The sequence below is a fragment of the Ailuropoda melanoleuca genome, chromosome 9 (assembly GCF_002007445.2).
Source record: "Ailuropoda melanoleuca isolate Jingjing chromosome 9, ASM200744v2, whole genome shotgun sequence".
Lineage (NCBI taxonomy): Eukaryota > Metazoa > Chordata > Mammalia > Carnivora > Ursidae > Ailuropoda > Ailuropoda melanoleuca.
In genome coordinates, this window is record NC_048226.1 from 101,159,002 (window position 1) to 101,175,600 (window position 16,599).

Consider the following 16,599-nt stretch of genomic DNA (forward strand, 5'->3'; position numbering starts at 1 on the left):
CCCCTCCCCCGCTCACCCCCTGCCTCAATTCCCTCGGAACACAGAGGGGCCCCCACCAGGCTATCCCCTCCAGGAGCATTCTCCTCCCCTCACCCCTCCCACCCCCACCCCGGGCGGCACAGAGCGGGGTGGGCTCCGCCCCCAGGTGCTGCAGAGGGCGCTTTCCTGGCCTCGCCTCTGGGTCTCCTTCCTGGAACTCCCTACCTGGCAATGGGCCATCCCCCTACCCCATCCCCCTGTGCTCTGCGCCCCCTCTGGGTATCTGGGCAGGACCCATGCCAGCCAGGGACACTGATCCCGTAGCACCCCTCAATCAGAAAAGCTACAGTCCCAAGGACGGGCCTTCCCCCCACGCGGGAGTCCAGGGAAACAAGGTCGGGGAGGCAGCCTGACAAACATGATATAACGGGCTGAGGTCAGACAGCCATGTGCCCTCGCCAGGGTGGACGTGGCTGTGAACGAACCACTTCACCTCTCAGTGCTGGGTGGCCCCATCTGTAACACAGATCATCAGACCCATCTCATGGGGCCACTGAAGGGACTTAGAAATAAAGGGTGTGCCGCACAGCTTCCAGAGCAGTTAGGATGGGAAAATCTGACAATATCAACTGTTGGCAAGGAAGTGGAGCAACTGGAACTCTCTCGCACTGGTGGCGGGGATGCAAAGGGGTGCAGCCCCTGAAAGTCTCTTCCCTAGTATTTGATTGTATGCAAACCCTATGACCGCGCAGTCCCCTCCTAGATGCGCACCTTATGTGATCATCTTTCTGTTCACAGCAGCACTGTGCTTAGTAACCAAACGTGGGAAGGGACCCAAATGCCCATGGGCCGTGGAACAGATGCATGGACAGCACTCTCCTACCGGTGCAGTGCAGTGATAGCATGGCCATGAATAATCTACAACCACACACGACACGGATGACTGTCACGCGTGATTTTGAGGTAAGAAAAGCCAGACTTCAAAGCATGTAGGGTGTATATATATATAAATATACGTAGAAGTCAGGATAGTGGTTAGCATTAGAGGGAGGGGTGCCAGAGCCAGGAAGGGGGAGACAGTGTTTGGGGTGCTGGTAAGATTCCATTTCTTGATCTGGGTGTTGGTTACATGGGTGTGTATGTCCTACTTCAATGAGGGGTTGATAAGAACGTCAGTGGCATGCTCAGAAAGAGCCCAAAGTGGCCCCCAACACATTGTGGGTACCTTATAACTGTCTATGTAACTCCTCTGTTAGGTTTTCGGCTCCTATGGCCAGAGGATGGAGACAGAAGCCATCCCAGATATGCTGTGACCTTGGGTACCTTTCTTCATCTTTCAGAGCCTTCATCTGTAAGTGAGACTTCTAATAACACCTACCTCACAAGTTGTCATGGGGATTAAATAATGCTTTTTAAAAAAAAAACTTGATACAGTAAGGAGCACAGAGTAAGGACTTAATAACTTTAATTATTAACTACACATCAAATGCTGCGATTCATCAAATCTATTTTCACTCATTCAGCAACCAACGACTGAGCACCTACTGTATGCCATGTACCCTGCCAGATGCGGGGACTAGAGCTGGCAGCAAGATCTGCTCTCCCTCCTTAAGGATCCTGTAGCAGAATGGGAAACAAGTATGATAAAGGAATGCTTGCTAACCACTGCAGCTGGGGAGCCCAGCATAGGATCTGCTCATAGTAGGTCCTGCATAAATGTTTCTGAAAAAGCAAATAAATGCATGTATAAAAGTGTATGTGTAAGGTTCCATTTGAGGAAAATTTAAACATCAGATTAAGTTACTTCTACAGTCTGGAGTTTGACACAGAGAATGGAGAGCAAAGTCATTGCACATGTGCATGCACAGGTGTACGCCTGCGGGTGCGCACGTGTGCCTGGGGCCTCGGGGCAGAGCCGCTCTGCCTGCTCTCCGTTCCAGCCCAGCCAGCTGGGGCCTCGTCCAGCGGCCACCACCAAGAAGGGTGCTGCAGAAGAAATGTTTATGTTCCCCTAAAATTCACGTTGAAGCTCTCACCCCCAGTGGGATGACTTTGGGAGGTCTCGCTCTTGGGAGTAATTAGATTATGAGGGTGGAGCCCTACTGGAGGATGAGTGTCCCTACAAGAAGAGACAAGAGAAGCTCCTTTCCTCTCTTTCTGCATGCCGGTGCCAAGGCAGGCTGTATGGGTAGGCGGCCCCCTGAACCCAACCATGCTGGCGCCCTGATCTTGGATTTCCCAGGGTCCAGAACTGTGAGAAGTAAGTATTGGATGTTTGAGCTGCCTAGTCTGTGGTATTCTTGTTATAGCCGCCTGAGCTGATTAAGACAGAGGGTGAGACATGCCTGCCGCTTGTGGCTCCACTGTCCAACTGCCCGGGGGAGCCTGCAAAGCCATACAGCAACTCCTTACTCCCTCCTTGAATGACAGGACCCCCAGGCCTGAGGAGGGAGCTTGTCATGTGAGAAGCCCTCTTGCCCCGGAGTCAGATAGACCCGGACTCTGGCCTGGCTCCAGAGCAGGGCATGCCTGGGCACTTACCTGTCACAGGTGTGCGACCTCAGAGCCACTCCATGCCTGGTTGACAGCTCTGCCGTGACTATCTTTAAATTCTTCAAAATTTCTGGGGTGCCTGGGTGGCTCAGTCGGTTAAGCATCCAACTCTTGGTTTTGGCTCAGGTCGTGAACTGTGGGATGGACACACTCCCCCTGTCCCGCCCCCCTGGACTGGGCTCCCATTCAGTAGCAAGTCTGCTTCCCCTCTCCTTCTCCTTCTTCCCTGCCCCCCTCCCGGCACTGTGTCTGAAATAAATAAATAAATCTTTAAAAAAAATCTTCTTAATTTCTAACAAATTACGGAGCCCATGCATATCCTCATCTGTAAGCACGTTGACCTCCTGGGACACTTGGAGGGACCCCGGAGCATGACAACATCCCCACCACTGCTTGTGTAGACTTGCCTTCTCCCCACCTCACCTGGGGTCCCTTGGAGCAGAGTTGTGTCCTCATCCATGGACCTGCAGGGCCTAAGAACTAGTAAAACTATAACCTTGACCATTTCCAGAGACATGCCAGGAATTTCCCTCCTCGAGGAAGCCCTCTGGAGGTCCTGCCTTACAGGAGTGAGTGGCTCCCTCCCATGAGTTAGCTGCCCCTTCACAGATCATTCCCGACTAATTGGGCATGTCTGTCTCTCAAGTGGTCTGCAAGGCCTGTCCAAGGGGCCGGTCCCAGCTCAGGTTCATTGGTGCATCCCAGAGGCTGCCCACAACGGGGCTGTAGACATGTTTGCTTGTTGGGGGGACAGAAAGAAAGAGAAAAGGAATCTCTTAGTGGGGACCTATGGAGAGAAGCTGAGGGGTCCACAGACTCCAAAACAATGTGAACCAACCTTTTTTTTTTTTTTTAAGATTTTATTTATTTGACAGAGAGAGAGAGACAGCCAGTGAGAGAGGGAACACAAGGGGGGAGTGGGAGAGGAAGAAGCAGGCTCCCAGAGGAAGAGCCTGACGTGGGGCTCGATCCCAGAACTCCGGGATCACACCCTGAGCTGAAGGCAGACGCTTAACGACTGAGCCAGCCAGGTGCCCCTAATGTGAACCAACCTTAACTGGGCACTTGCTGGAAGACCAGACCCAACATTCCATGTGTCCCCTACGGTCCCATGCCTCTGTGGGTCAAGAGCTTTCATCTATGCCGTATGACCCCACCAGGTTGAGGACACCTGCAGATGGCATGAGGTCCTGCCCCTGGTGCCGGGAGACAGAGAGGATGGGAGTGCCGGCCTGGGAGGGGCAGGATTTGGGGCAGGTTGGGGTTGGGGAAATGGAGGGGCAATCAGCAGACAGGTTTGGGGGCGAGGTCACAGGGCCTGGGTTTGAACTTTGACCTCAGCAGAGGCTGCAGGCTGTACACTGGGGGTGAGGCCAGGGGGGCCCGTGGAGGGAAGAGAGGGTAGAAGCCAAGACTGTGGCCCTTGGTGGATGCTTCCTCTGATCATTTGCAAAGCTGTCCTTCATGTTTAAGCAATAACACTTTCTATTTTTTTTTAAGATTTTATTTATTTATTTGACAGAGAGAGAGACAGCACAAGCAGGGGGAGTGGGAGAGGGAGAAGCAGCCTTCCACTGAGCGAGAGCCCAATGTGGGTCTCGATTCCGGGATTCCAGGATCATGACCTGAGTCAAAGCCAGAAGCTTAAGGACTGAGCCACCCAGGTGCCCCTGTATTTTTTTTTTAAAGATTTTATTTATTTATTCGACAGAGATAGAGACAGCCAGCGAGAGAGGGAACACAAGCAGGGGGAGTGGGAGAGGAAGAAGCAGCCTCCCAGAGGAAGAGCCTGATGTGGGGCTCGATCCCATAACGCCAGGATCACGCCCTGAGCCGAAGGCAGACGCTTAACCGTTGTGCCACCCAGGCGCCCCATCTTTTTTTAAAGATTTATTTGTTTAAGAGAGAGATCCTGTGTGCAGGCCGGTGGGGGGGGGGCAAGAGGGAGTGCGGACCCTGAGGAGGGGCTCTGTGGAGCTCGGTCTTAGGACGCTGAGATCACGACCTAAGCTGAAAGGAAGAGCGGAACAGCCAAAGAGCCTACTGCGCCTCCCAGGTGCCCCTGAGCATAACACTTTGTAAAACAAACTCTTGCAAAACCCAGCGTTTCAATTAGCGAGCTCAGTTATCACCAGGTATTTCTGAGCACCTGTTCGGAGGCAGGCCTAATTCCGCGTGTTCTCTGGGTGCTGATTTCCAGCTGTGTCTACCTGAGGGCACCCTCTGTCCCTGCCTCCGGTTTCCTTGTGAGTTTGGTGTAATGGGGAGAGCAGAGTGCCCAGGGGCAGAATTCCAGCTCTGCCACTTCCCATTGAGTGACCTAGGGGAAAATGCCTAATCTCTGTGAGTCCCAAGGCAAAATGGAGAGGATGGGCCCTCCCAGAGTGTGGGGTGCAGATTTCCTGAGACGCAGGGTAGGTGGGTCCACACCCTACAGGTCCCAGGTCTTAAAGCAAGGCCAAGCTCCTCAGTTGCCAAGGATGGGACATGAGGCCTGCGAGGACGATGCCTGCCTGGGCATCCTGAGCCGTGAGTGACCTTCAGAGTAACCTTAGTTCCAGGGGGGACAAAGCCACGGCAGGACCTCCAGGTGCTGGAGTTGGCAAGAGAGCAGCAGGCTCCCTGGTGTGTAGCAGTGCCTGGGATCATATGACTTCTCAGAATCATAAAGATACCTGAGGCCATATCGTCACTCAGGGTCATACAGCTGTCCAGGTCCCGCAGCCACCTGAGTTCATTCGGACACTCAAGGTCATATAGATCCCAGGGTCATAAGCCACTTGGAGTCATACAGCTTCCTGGGGTCATATGCCTATCCGGGGTCATACAGCTTTCCAAGGTCATATGGCTTCTTGGGGTCATATGGTTACCTGGGGTCATATGGCTGCCCAAGGTCATACAGCTTACCAGGGTCATGTGGCTTCTTGGGGTGACACAATTGCCAGGAGTCATATGCCTATCTGGTCATAGGGTCCCCCAGGATCATATGTCCATCTAGGGTCATACAGCTACGGGGGTCATATGGTCACCTGGGGCCACAGTGCAACTTCAGAAGGGGTTCAGGCTTCTTCTAGGCCGTTCTACTGCTCCTGTGTCCTGGGTGAGCCCCACCCCCTCCCGCCTTCGTTTCCTTATCTGTGCGGTGGACAGGGCATTTGTGCCTGGAGGACAGGCTGGTGGTGTCCAGCATGAGGAAAGGCTTGCACAGAGCCCACACAGGCACCTAGGCCGTGCTCCGTGAGTGGCTGTGACATTGGGGAGACAAGCTGTGGCCCTCAGCACAGCCCTCACCTTCCCAGCCTGGGCAGACCTGAAAGGTTTCCGCAAGAGAGTGAGGCTTTCCACCCAGAATGGGGGAGGGCTTTCCAGCCTGGGAGCGGCAGATACTAGAAAAGCTCTGGCCAGCTTGTTTGGGACCAGATGAGTGAGGTAGGGTGGGGAAAGGCCACCTGTGGGGGAGATGAGCTGAAGGGGGCAGCAGAACCCCCCCCCCCCGCAGCCCCTGGGGGTCTGGAGAGCAGGCATGGGTTAAGTCTCCGGGCCTTGCCTTTTTCTGTAGTTGTCTTTAGAATAAATAAATAGAACATTAGAATAAGAAACAGATTCAGCCAGGCTGGAGGGTCTCAGATGCTGGGCTATGGGATCCGGCCTCTTTCTGGACGGTGTGAGAGCCTGAGGAGGTCTGGAAGCAGCTGGATGGGAGGGACCAGTGAGGCCAGTGAGGCCGTGGCTGTCCGTGAGGGGCTGTGGGCTGGGCTGGACAGGGGAAGGAAGCAGGATGCGGGACCGCCTGACCTTTGAGACGGGGTCTGCACCCCGCAGCAGGTGCCGGCCCTCTAAAATCCCTAAAGACCGTGTGGGTCCTGTTCCCTGGGTGCTACCCCCTCATCACCCCTCCCGGCCCCCACAGAGCCTTGGAACAAATGGCTGCCTCTCCCTCTCCCCTCCTCCCTCAGGGTTTCCTGCTTCTTAAAAAGAGGGCGCTGTTTACCCCCAAAGGAATACATTGCTGAGGCTGGCTTGTTAGGCACCGTGGTCCATGTACTTGGGGATGAGGGAGCTCTACTGAGGGTTCACGAGGCTGGAAAGCAGGCGCATACACGGTCACGCACACACAGACACAGACACTCATGCACACGCCATGGTGTCATGGCTGGAGCACTCACCTCTCGACCCCTCCTTGGCCTGGGCCTGAGGAATGACTGGTGACCAGGCCTTCCTCCTGTCTGAGTCCCCGTAAGACCTACAGTTGCTGGAGAAAGGGGCACCAGTGCCAACAGGCCTTCTTTAAAGGGGACCTAGAAGTCCTGGAGTGGGGACAGCTGGGCGCCAGCCTGCTTGGGTTCAAGTCCCAGCTTCACCCCTTTCTTGAGGGCTGCACACAGGGCCCCTCACTCAGAAGGGCCCACATTTGTTTAATGCTCTGTCATTGCTGTTTTGCAATTACTAATAGCTTATGAACAAGGATCCCCATTTTTTCATTTGACACTGAGCCTAAAAATTTCTCAGGTGGTCCTGGCTGTGAGTGAGTCTCTTTGCTTCTCCATGCCTTGGTTTCCTCATCTGCAAAATGGGTGCATGAGTTCAGTGCTAATGCTTGCCTGGCTTGACTTGAGCACCTGGGACATGATGGACGGGCGCTGGGAGGGACTGAACACTAGCTAAGCCCCGCCCACAGCCCTTGGGTGCACTCCTGCTAGAAGAGGAGCCTGAGGCACAGGGAGAGAAGGTGGCAGGTAGTGGGTAAGTAGCCAAGCTGGGACTTGAACCCAGGCTGCCTGGCTCTGCGTCCCTGTGCCCTCCACCCAAGGTTGAGGGCTTGCGAGGAGCTCAGGGCCCATCGGAGCGGGGAGGAGCTGCAGTCTGCTCTGCACTGCGAGCACACTGGCCAGGACAGCGAGGGAGGGAAGCCAGGCTGCCTTCAGCCCAGCCGGGAACCAAATGACCAGGGTGACCTGAAGAGGAGGCAGGGAGCCAGCTGCCCTGGCAGGTGGCAGGGTGGGGCGTCTAGCAGAACTCAGAATGAAGGGTGAAGGCAGGTGATGCATGGGGCCACCCCACCCACGGCTCGAGGCACAGGCCCCACCTGCTGATGTCAATAAGGGCAGAGTGGGCCTCTGGGGTGCTCCAGCCCAGTGGCAGCCCTCAGCCAGGCCTCGACTCAGAACTCCCACTGGCACCCCTGCTTGGATGGCAGCCCCCTCCCACTGCCCTCTGGGTCAACTCTCTGTCCTCCTGCCTTTGCTCACACTGCACTCTGTTCCTCTTGCCAGCAGTGCCATTTCTCCTCCTTGGGTCTTCCTGTCCCAGGGGCACCTCCTCCAGGAAGCCCTTCCAGACCATGCAAGTGCATGGTAATTCCTGCCTCCCCCCACACACACCAAAAATAAAAGTGGGCTTTGATTGGGCCTTGAATCACCATTTACAGAGCAATCGACACTTTACAAGGTATTTTCCTGCCCGTGTCTCACTGAACCTCACAGGAACCCTATGGGGTCAGATGGATTTCATCCCCGTTTTACAGATGGGGACCCCAGAGGCAAGGGGAGGATGTGAGCTCACATGGGGGCGCAGTTGCACCAATGGCTAACACTTACTGAGAACTTCCTGGGTGCCAAGGGCTGCCCTGTGTTTCCATTCGGTTACTTATTCACTCAGCAACCACTGACTGAGCACTACTCTATGCCAGCCACTGTCAGAGGTGCTGTGCCAGCAGCAACGAAGAAAACAGACGAACACAGTCCCTTCTCCTGCAAGCTGCATCCCCACGAGAGGACAGACAGTGAGCAGGTCATACACAGTAAGTCGGGTGGTAAATTAGGTGGTGACAGATTCTGAGCAGAGCAGGAAGTGGGGAGAAGTGCTGGGTTGGGGGGCAGGGAGGGGGGTGTCAGGCAAGATCACTTGCGAAGGGGACTTGGAGAAAACTGAAGGAGGGGAGGGGACAGTCCCAAGGATGTCCCCCCGGGAAGCCAGCCTGGTCTCCCACTGGGGGCTGGGCATGCCCCTCTGTCCTCCATCCCCAAACACAGAGGGGCCTCCTCAGACCCCTCATTGCAGCTCTCCCTGGCCTGCTTCCTGAGCCCTCGCTGTGGCCCCAGCCACCGATCCCGCAACCCTCTCAGCCACACAGGATAGTCTCTGCCCTGCTTCATCAGTCTCTGGGGCGCGGGTTCGCTGGGCTGAGCCCAGCCCACATCCACACCTGGCACAGTGCAGGAAGAAGCAGTGAACGAGAGAACGTAGGGGCCACAGGCAGGTACTGGTCCTGCTCACAGATGCCCCTTTTCCGGGTTGCAGGGGTCAGGTGCGTTAGAGGACGGGGCCCCCCCTCCCCAGGCCACGCAGGGAATAGCACACCCTCTAGAAATGAACTCAGATGGGCAGCATCCTGGTTCGGCTGCTCTCCTGTCCGTTCACACATCTGTGCCTGCATTCACGCCGTCATTCATTCAGCAAATAGTACAGATTGTCTACAAGGTGCCCGGCTCTCACTGAGTGTGTGTGATGCAAACATACCAAGTCCTCCCTCTCAAGGGGCTTAACATTCTAGTGGGGAGACATAGCAACCAATAAACAGTAGGAGTCTATGGTCATAAACACTATCAAGAAAAAGAAAGGTGAGGAAGGAGGACAGGGAGGCGTGCTGCCACCTACAGCGAATGGTTTATGGGAGCGAGGAAGAAGGAGAGAAGGAAGAAGGCCGCCTGAGTGGGTATGGGAGTGAGGAAGGTCTGGTGGAGGAGGGGGGAAGCAGGGCAGGGGGCCCGCGGGGTGCTTCTGTGATGGTGCGGGGGAGAGCTGATGGTGACAGTGAGTGGAGCAGAGGCTCATGATTCTGGATAAACACCGAAGCCACAGGACTGACTGCTGGATGGGCAGTGGGACATGGGAGCAGAGTCATTACTAGCCATGAAAGTGTGGCTAAGCCCCCTTAAGCCTCAGTTTTCCCACCTGTGAAATGGTGTGCTAGGACCTCACTGCCCAGGTTCTGGTGAGAAGCCCAGGAAAGCGTGAGAGGGGAGTCAGCCTTCATTCGTCCAATGAAGCCTTGCTGTGGCCCAGTCAATACTTGCACTGGGCTAGGCTTGGGGGACACAGCCTGTAATAGGTGCTTCACAAATTGTGGTTTCTTTAAAAAAAAAAAAAAAAAGTGGGAGGGAGCAATCCTGCAGCCAAAAGCAATCAAGTGCTAACAGAACTGAGGCCATTGAAATTGGGCAGAGGCAAGTCATTTGAATCAAGGTATTAGGTGGCTGTCTGTGGCAGGGTAGGTATTGTCTGACGTTGAGGTGGGAGAGCCCAAGAAAAGTTGCTGGGGGTAACAGGAGTCCAGAGCCAAGAACGGCAGGCTGCAGAGAGGGCTGACCCCATTTTCTGAGGCAGTGGTGCCAGGACGCCTGTTTTCCATGGTGTTTACTGACTCCTCCAGCTCCAAGGAGCCCTGAGTATTTGGGCTATGTTCCCAGGGTCATCCCCCCAACAGCACGCTGGAGGTAAGGAAGGAGCAGTTGGGGTGGCTGAGCCAGCCGGGAAGGGTGGAGACAGCAGGTGACAGGAGAGAAGTGCATGGCTCAGCCCCTCCCTAATCTGTAGTCCTGGGAAACCACTCCCAGGCCCACCTCTGATTTGGGTTCAGAGCTGGGGGCCAGGGTGGAACTGAGCTGAGACCTCTTTCTTCAGGCTGCCTGGTAAGGAAGGGGTGGAGCAGAGAGATGTAAAGGGGTCATGACTAGTAAACAGGGTCAGGTTCCGGCATGGAGCAAACAGGGTTACGGTTCAGTCAGTAAAATTAGAGCCAGTGATACATTGAGGGTAGGATCAGTGCTTAGTCAGGATTCAATGTCTGACCAAGGTTATAACTCCAAATGTGAATAAGGATCAGGGCTCAGTATGTGACTAGGATCAGGGCTCAGTGTGTGATCAGGGTCAGCATCAGTGTGTAACCAGGATTGGGGCTCTGTGTGTGATGGGAATCAGGGCTCAGAATATGATCAGGATCAAGGCTCACTGTGTAACTAGGTGGAGGGCTCAGTATAGATTAAGATCAGGACTCAGTGTGTGGTCAGGATCAGGGCTCAGTATGGATTAAGATCAGGACTCAGTGTGTGGTCAGGATCAGAGCTCAGTGTGTGACCAGGATCAGGTTTCAGTGTGTGACCAGGATTAGGGCTCAGTATGTAACTAGGATCAGGACTCCGTGTGTGATCAGGGTCAAGGCTCACTGTGTAATCAGGATCACGACCCAGGCGTGCTCAAGGTCAGAGTTCATTCTGAGACTAGGATCAGAGTTTAGTATGTCACTAGATTCAGAGTTCAGCGTGGATCAGGGGTCAACCTGTGGTGGGATCAGGATTCAGCACGGGCGGGTGCTCTTAAGGCTGGTGGGGCAGCTACAAGCCTGCGGTGAGCTCAGGGCTGACGGGTCTCTCTGCACAGTTCAGTCCCATTCATCTTTCTCTCTCCATTTATGAATCATGTGCTCTGTGCCAGGCACTGTACTAGGTGTTCCGAAATCAAGGCTCACTCAGCAGCAGTCCCGGCCCTGCGGGACCCCCCATCTCCCAGTTGGTTCAGTCAAGTTTGCATTGTACATGATACTTCCCAGGAGGGACCAGGGACATATTTCCACCCCAGGAGGGGAGGTTTACTAGAGAAGGCTTTGAAGCCGGGTTCCTTTGCGGGAGTGGACGGGAGGGCCCTCCAGGTGGACAGTGATGCTTGAGCAGAGGCCTGGAGACTGGACGCTCAGAGCAAGGGAATCTGGTTGCCAGGGTGAGCACCTGGCCAGCATCAGGCCATACCACGGGCTGTGGACAAACAGCCCTTAGTTATCAGAAAGCACCTTTCGGGCTAGCCTCATGGGGACAGGGAGCCAGGGTTGGGCGGGCCGGAGTTCGGCCCCAGCCTGTTCCCCCCAGGTGACAGTGATTGCTTGGGTGGGTACTCCCTGCCCCAGAGGCCACCCACCTTGGGTGGACCAGAATGCAGCAGACACGGGGAAGGAATGAGTGCTTGAGGCTGACAAGCATGGCTAGTGGAAAGGGGGCTGACAGGCGACAGAGGGCGGGTGGAGGCCAGGGTGGCAGAGTGGGTGAGGGTGCACATAGCCCAAGGAAGACCACGATCAGCAGGGGACCTGTGGTGGGGCCCTGGCACACGGGTAGGACTCTGCAGCAGGGCTCCCAGCTGACGATGCCTCTGAGTGCTTGACCCACTGGCCAAGCCGCTGCAGCCTCCAGCCCCCCACCCCACCCCACCCCACCTCATGCCTGCAGGCTTTGGCCTTGGCCTTGGGGACCCTCTGCTATGCCATCTGTGCAGGGGTGTGCAGGACAGGGTCCCTTGCCTGCTGGGCCCAGGCTTCCCACTGGCTCCAGACCTTGGCTTTGGCATCGGTCTAGCCCACTTCACACCCCCCTCCACAGAGCTGAAGAGTCATCTTTCTCAAGCACAATGGGACCAGGTCCTGCCCCTGCTGAGCCCCCTTCCATTCTCCTGCTCCCCGTCCCTGGACCAGACCACCGGCTTACTGCAGCACTGTCCCACAGCCTGGTTCACGTGAGCCCCGTCCCACCTCAGGGCAGCCGCTGGTGAGGCTGGGCTCTGGAAGTGACAGCCAGGTTGTCAGAGGGGCAGGGGCTGCCTCCCAGACTGCCTACTGAAGGGGAGGGGGAGCTCTGAGGCCCAACAGCAGGAGGCCAGGGGTGCAGGCACCGTCTGGGAAGGCAGTGGGCTCAGAGGAGGAGGCCTGAGCCTGCAGACAGGGCAGGGAGGCTGGGGGTGCAGGCAGGGCTGGGGGTACTTTGGGCCAGGGCTGCACAACCACGACAGCTCATTCAATCCTCCAAGAGCCCATTTTGTTGGAGCAGATGACCATTATTCCCTTTGCTCAGAGGAGGAAACTGCCCCAGAGCAGTTCAGCAATGGCTTGAAAGCCTCCAGGCAGCGGGCAGAGCCAGGGCTGGTCTCCAGACTGGTGACCCCAGTGTTGGAGCTCCGAAGCCCAGGAGGTGTCAGGACCAAGGATGGAGGCTGGCGTTGTGCCAGGGGCCTGATGTGGGGTACTCTGCGTCTGAATTCAGCAGTAACTGGGCACTTGGGGGGCTGGCAGGTCCTGTCCCAGCACTCTCTCAGGCCCCCAGAGGGCCTTGCTTGCTGCCCCCACTCCTGCTTGGGCGCCGCACACTCGTATGACCTGTCACTCTCATAGACACAGCGTGTTTATTGAGCATTTACTCTGTGCTGAGCCCTTTCCATCCCCTGCTCATCACCCTGCCATCTGAGGACCACGGACTGGATTGCAGAAGGAAGACCATTCTGCAGGAGATATTCTGATCTCCACGGACTGATGCAGAAGGATCTGGAGGCTGAGGACTGATGCAGTGGTGGCCTGGCCTTGCTGCAGGTGACAGCAGGGCCCTGACCCCTCTGCTCATTGCCCCAGGCTGTCCTCAGGGCTAGGAGTAGGGTTACCACCTCCTGCAGGGGTGGGGCGCAGGGATTGAAGGAGGCCCACCCAGTTCCCGCCCAACCTGCTGGGTTGGTTTGGCCCTGCCAGTGCCCCACGCCTGGGGAGCCTGCCCAGCGCCCTCTTCGCCGGCTTTCTCCAAAAGCAGGGACTTTCAGAGTCTGCTGTGGCCATGGCCACAGTCCTGGCCATGGTGGGTGCAGGGCCTTGGGACACCATCCTTGGTGTCCAGAGGGCCCCGGGCTTGAGAAGCTGTTCTGGGCTTCAAGCCTGCCAGCCCTGTGGGTGAGCACGAGTGTTCAGTGACAGGACCCAGGGCCCGCACAGCCCCTGAAGCAGGTGTGCGGCCAGGAGCCCCACTTGGGATGCAGACAGCCCCATTTGAGGTGTCAACTGTCATGTTGCTGGTCAGAGTTTTGGTTTCCACATCTGCAACTTTAGGCAATGAACGTCCCTCAGAGAAGCCAGGCGGGAGACTGGAGTGATGGCTCCGAGAGGCAGCCTAGCACCTGGGGCTTCACTCCCTAGTTTGGGGGGGGGTGGTCAAAGGGCATGGGCTGAAATCAGATGCAGACATTCATTCCAGTCCCTTCCATACTCTGCAAGCTGTGGAGTCAGACAACCTACTTCCCTCTCCATGCCTTGGTTTCCCCACCGTAACAGCACGTGGCCCTCCCACAGATGGTTGGAAGAATTCAGTTCTCTGATTTCATGGAGAGAGTCTTGTGGCTCATCCAGGGGGACCCCTGGGAGCCCGAGATGGGGATCCGTGCTCACATGCACACACTCTGCCCTCAGACCGGCAGGTAAACACACTCACACGTGCATGCACAAGCATGTGCACACCCACACGCTATCCTCAGCCAGGCGGCACACTCACCTCCATGTGCCCACATATCCAGCCTGGACGCCACGCCCCTCGGGGAGCGCCTGCAGCCTCCCACCGCACGTAGGGTGCACACGCCTGTCCTCTCCTTCGCTCACACGCACAGGCTCTCTGGCCTTCCACGCCCAAGTCCCCAGGCACACCTCAGAGCTGGCACGGGCATTTCTTTGGCCTCGCTTTTTGCCCTCTGCCCCTTTTCTGGGTGCCTGCTTCTGGAGTTCATGTCTCCTGAGAGTCAGCCCCAGGCCCAAGGGGTCAGACAGCTTCAGAAACACAGGAGCTGGACTAGGCCCCTCCTTCCTGCTATCCCCGCCTGGGCCCCAGTGGGGGTCCCCACAAGCTGAGGTCACTCCTGTCCGTTCTCCACCCGTGAGCTGCGCAGAGCGCGCACTGGCATGCTGATGCTCAGTGTGCCCGCACCTGGTGCCCTGTGGACCCCTGGGCCCGGCAGCAGCCCGGTGGGAGTCTTCAGGGGCCCCTCCTTTCAGGGTGCCAGGCTGCTCCTTGGCAGGGGGCTGCCCAGCCACTTGCCCCTTTTGCCACCTGGAATCCTGGCTCTAACACTCCCACCTCCTGGGCCACAGGACTGGAGGGGAGGGTGTACGCGGCTGTTGACAGAAATGCCTTCCCTCCCATCCACGTGCTAACCAGGCCCGACCCTGCTTAGCTTCTGAGATCAGACGAGACTGGGTGCGTTCAGGGTGGCATGGCCGTAGACACAAGATGAAATCAGAGAGGGAGACAAACCAGAAGAGACTCTTAACTCTAGGGAAGGAACAGAAGGTTGTACGAGGGGAGAGGGGTGGGGTCACAGGGTGCTGGGCACGAAGGAGGACACGGGATGGAATGAGCACTGGGTGTTACATGCAATTGATGAATCACTGAACTCTACCCCTGAAACTAATAATACACTATTTGTTAATTAATTGAATTTAAATTAAAAACACAAAAACAAAAACACCACACTAAAACAAGAGAACAAAACAAAACAAAAGAAATGCTTTCACTGAAGGAAGATGGTGACAGAGACCAGGGATGAGACCCACACTCTTCATGCCCTTGAGACATGGTCTGCAGTGACCCAGCCTCAGGAGCCACAGGCCCACGCTGGGTGTGTGTGTGTGTGTGTGTGTGTGCGCGCGCGTGCGAGTGCACATGCGTGCGCGTGCGAGTGCACACACGTGCAGTTCTCGCTCCCAGCTCCTGGGGCCCGGCAGGGTCTTGTGCAGCACGGAGCAGGCCTGCATTGCTGCACTCAGAAGAAAAGCCCAGAGGAAATGACAGCAGCCCTGCGATGTGCTCCCCAGGAGCACCTGAGACCCCACTTTCCAGAAGAGACGTTGAAGCCCCACGGCTGAGCCAGCTGCCTCGGCCCCACGTTGGCTGCCACAGCCTGGCTTGAGCCTCACACGCTGTGGCCCGCCTCCCGTGGCACAGCGTGGGACCCTCCACCGACCAGGATGCCATCCCATGGGCCCCACTGACCCTCCAACCCTCCCGGCAGGAGGAGCCCAGCAGCGGGCTCCAGGAAGTGAAGGACTCAAAGAGAAAGGCTCCAGGGCCTTGTGTGAATTCCTGTGGGCTCTTGGTTCTCCGTGCCTCAGTTTCCTCATCTGTGAAATGGGGCAGGGTTGTGGTGTGCGGGCGAGGATGCAGCCAGAGAGTGCTGCTGTTTATGCTGAAGGAGACCAGGGCTCAGGGAGGCTTCCTGGTGTGAGTGGTGTGTGAGCCTGGTGGTAAGGAAGGGCTGCTCTATTAATAGGTAAGGAAAAGCGTTCCAGCAGAAGGAACAGCATGTGCAAGGATATTGAGGCCTGGAGGTCTGCTCTAGGCCAGGCAGCCCCCTGGGAGGGCTGGAGCCCGAGGGGGGTGGGCAGCACAAGGCGCACTCTTGAGGGCCAGCTGTCCGCGCTCGGCCACACTCCCAGCTGTTGCATATGCTGGTTCCTTCTGCCAGAAGGCCACCCAGCCCTGCCCATGCTCTCCCCACCATCCAAACTAAACTAAGATGCAACCTTACTCACAAGGGCTTTCCTCGCTGTCACTAAGACCAGCTCAAAATACGCTTTTGCCTAGAGAGCTCCCGAGAGAGGGCTCCCTGAGGGAGGTGACTCAGCAGCTGGGACCGGGGGGGCAAGGAAGGGCAGAGGAGGTGAGGATTTTTAGCCAGGCTTGAGGTCCAGCCCCGCCCTGAGCCTGCTCTTCTCTGCTGGAGGCAGTCAGGGAGCCCCTCTCCCCCTGGAGTTCTGGGACTCAGGAGAGAGATGGGTGGGGCTTAACAGAGCTGGAGGACGGCCCACGGGGGATTGCCCACTGCTGGCTCTGCACAGAGCTTCCTGGGGCCCTTACTGTGGAGTTCCCTGTTCCAGGGGCTTCAGGGGCTCTAATCAGGCCTCTTCACAGCCCATTTTCCAGATGGGCACACTGAGGGGACCCGAGGCCTGCCTGGGTCGCTGCCGGGAGGAAAAGAGCATCCTGGCCCCAGGGTGGGGCAATCGGGAAGGAAGGTGCCAAGACTGCTCTGCGGGCAGGGCGAGACCTGCACCCGTCTGTGGGAACTGTCACCCCGGACCCGGAGAAGAAACCGATACCGCCCTGGGCGCCCACAGCCAATTAGTCGAGGAGGAGGAAGGCTGTTGCAAGGGCCCCGATGTTGAAATTGGACTGTGATAACCACCCTGGTGAACTCGAGTCACCCCCAGCCAGGGAT

At 56.8% G+C, this 16,599-nt stretch overlaps 1 long non-coding RNA gene across 5 annotated transcripts in view; it reads left to right on the top strand.

Moving 5' to 3' along the window:
- LOC105238650 overlaps positions 1-1,734 on the top strand; it is a 2,793-nt gene extending 1,059 nt beyond the window's left edge. For 2 of the 5 annotated variants that reach the window (XR_004627943.1, XR_857428.3), the window contains exons 2-4: positions 778-942; positions 1,236-1,330; positions 1,503-1,734. This is a non-coding gene — a long non-coding RNA (uncharacterized LOC105238650). Of the gene's footprint in view, positions 1-94; positions 146-262; positions 375-777; positions 943-1,235; positions 1,331-1,502 lie in introns of those variants that run through there. The other 3 variants (XR_004627946.1, XR_004627945.1, XR_004627944.1) reach the window with 3 other exon arrangements.
- Positions 1,735-16,599: the final 14,865 nt, after the last annotated feature.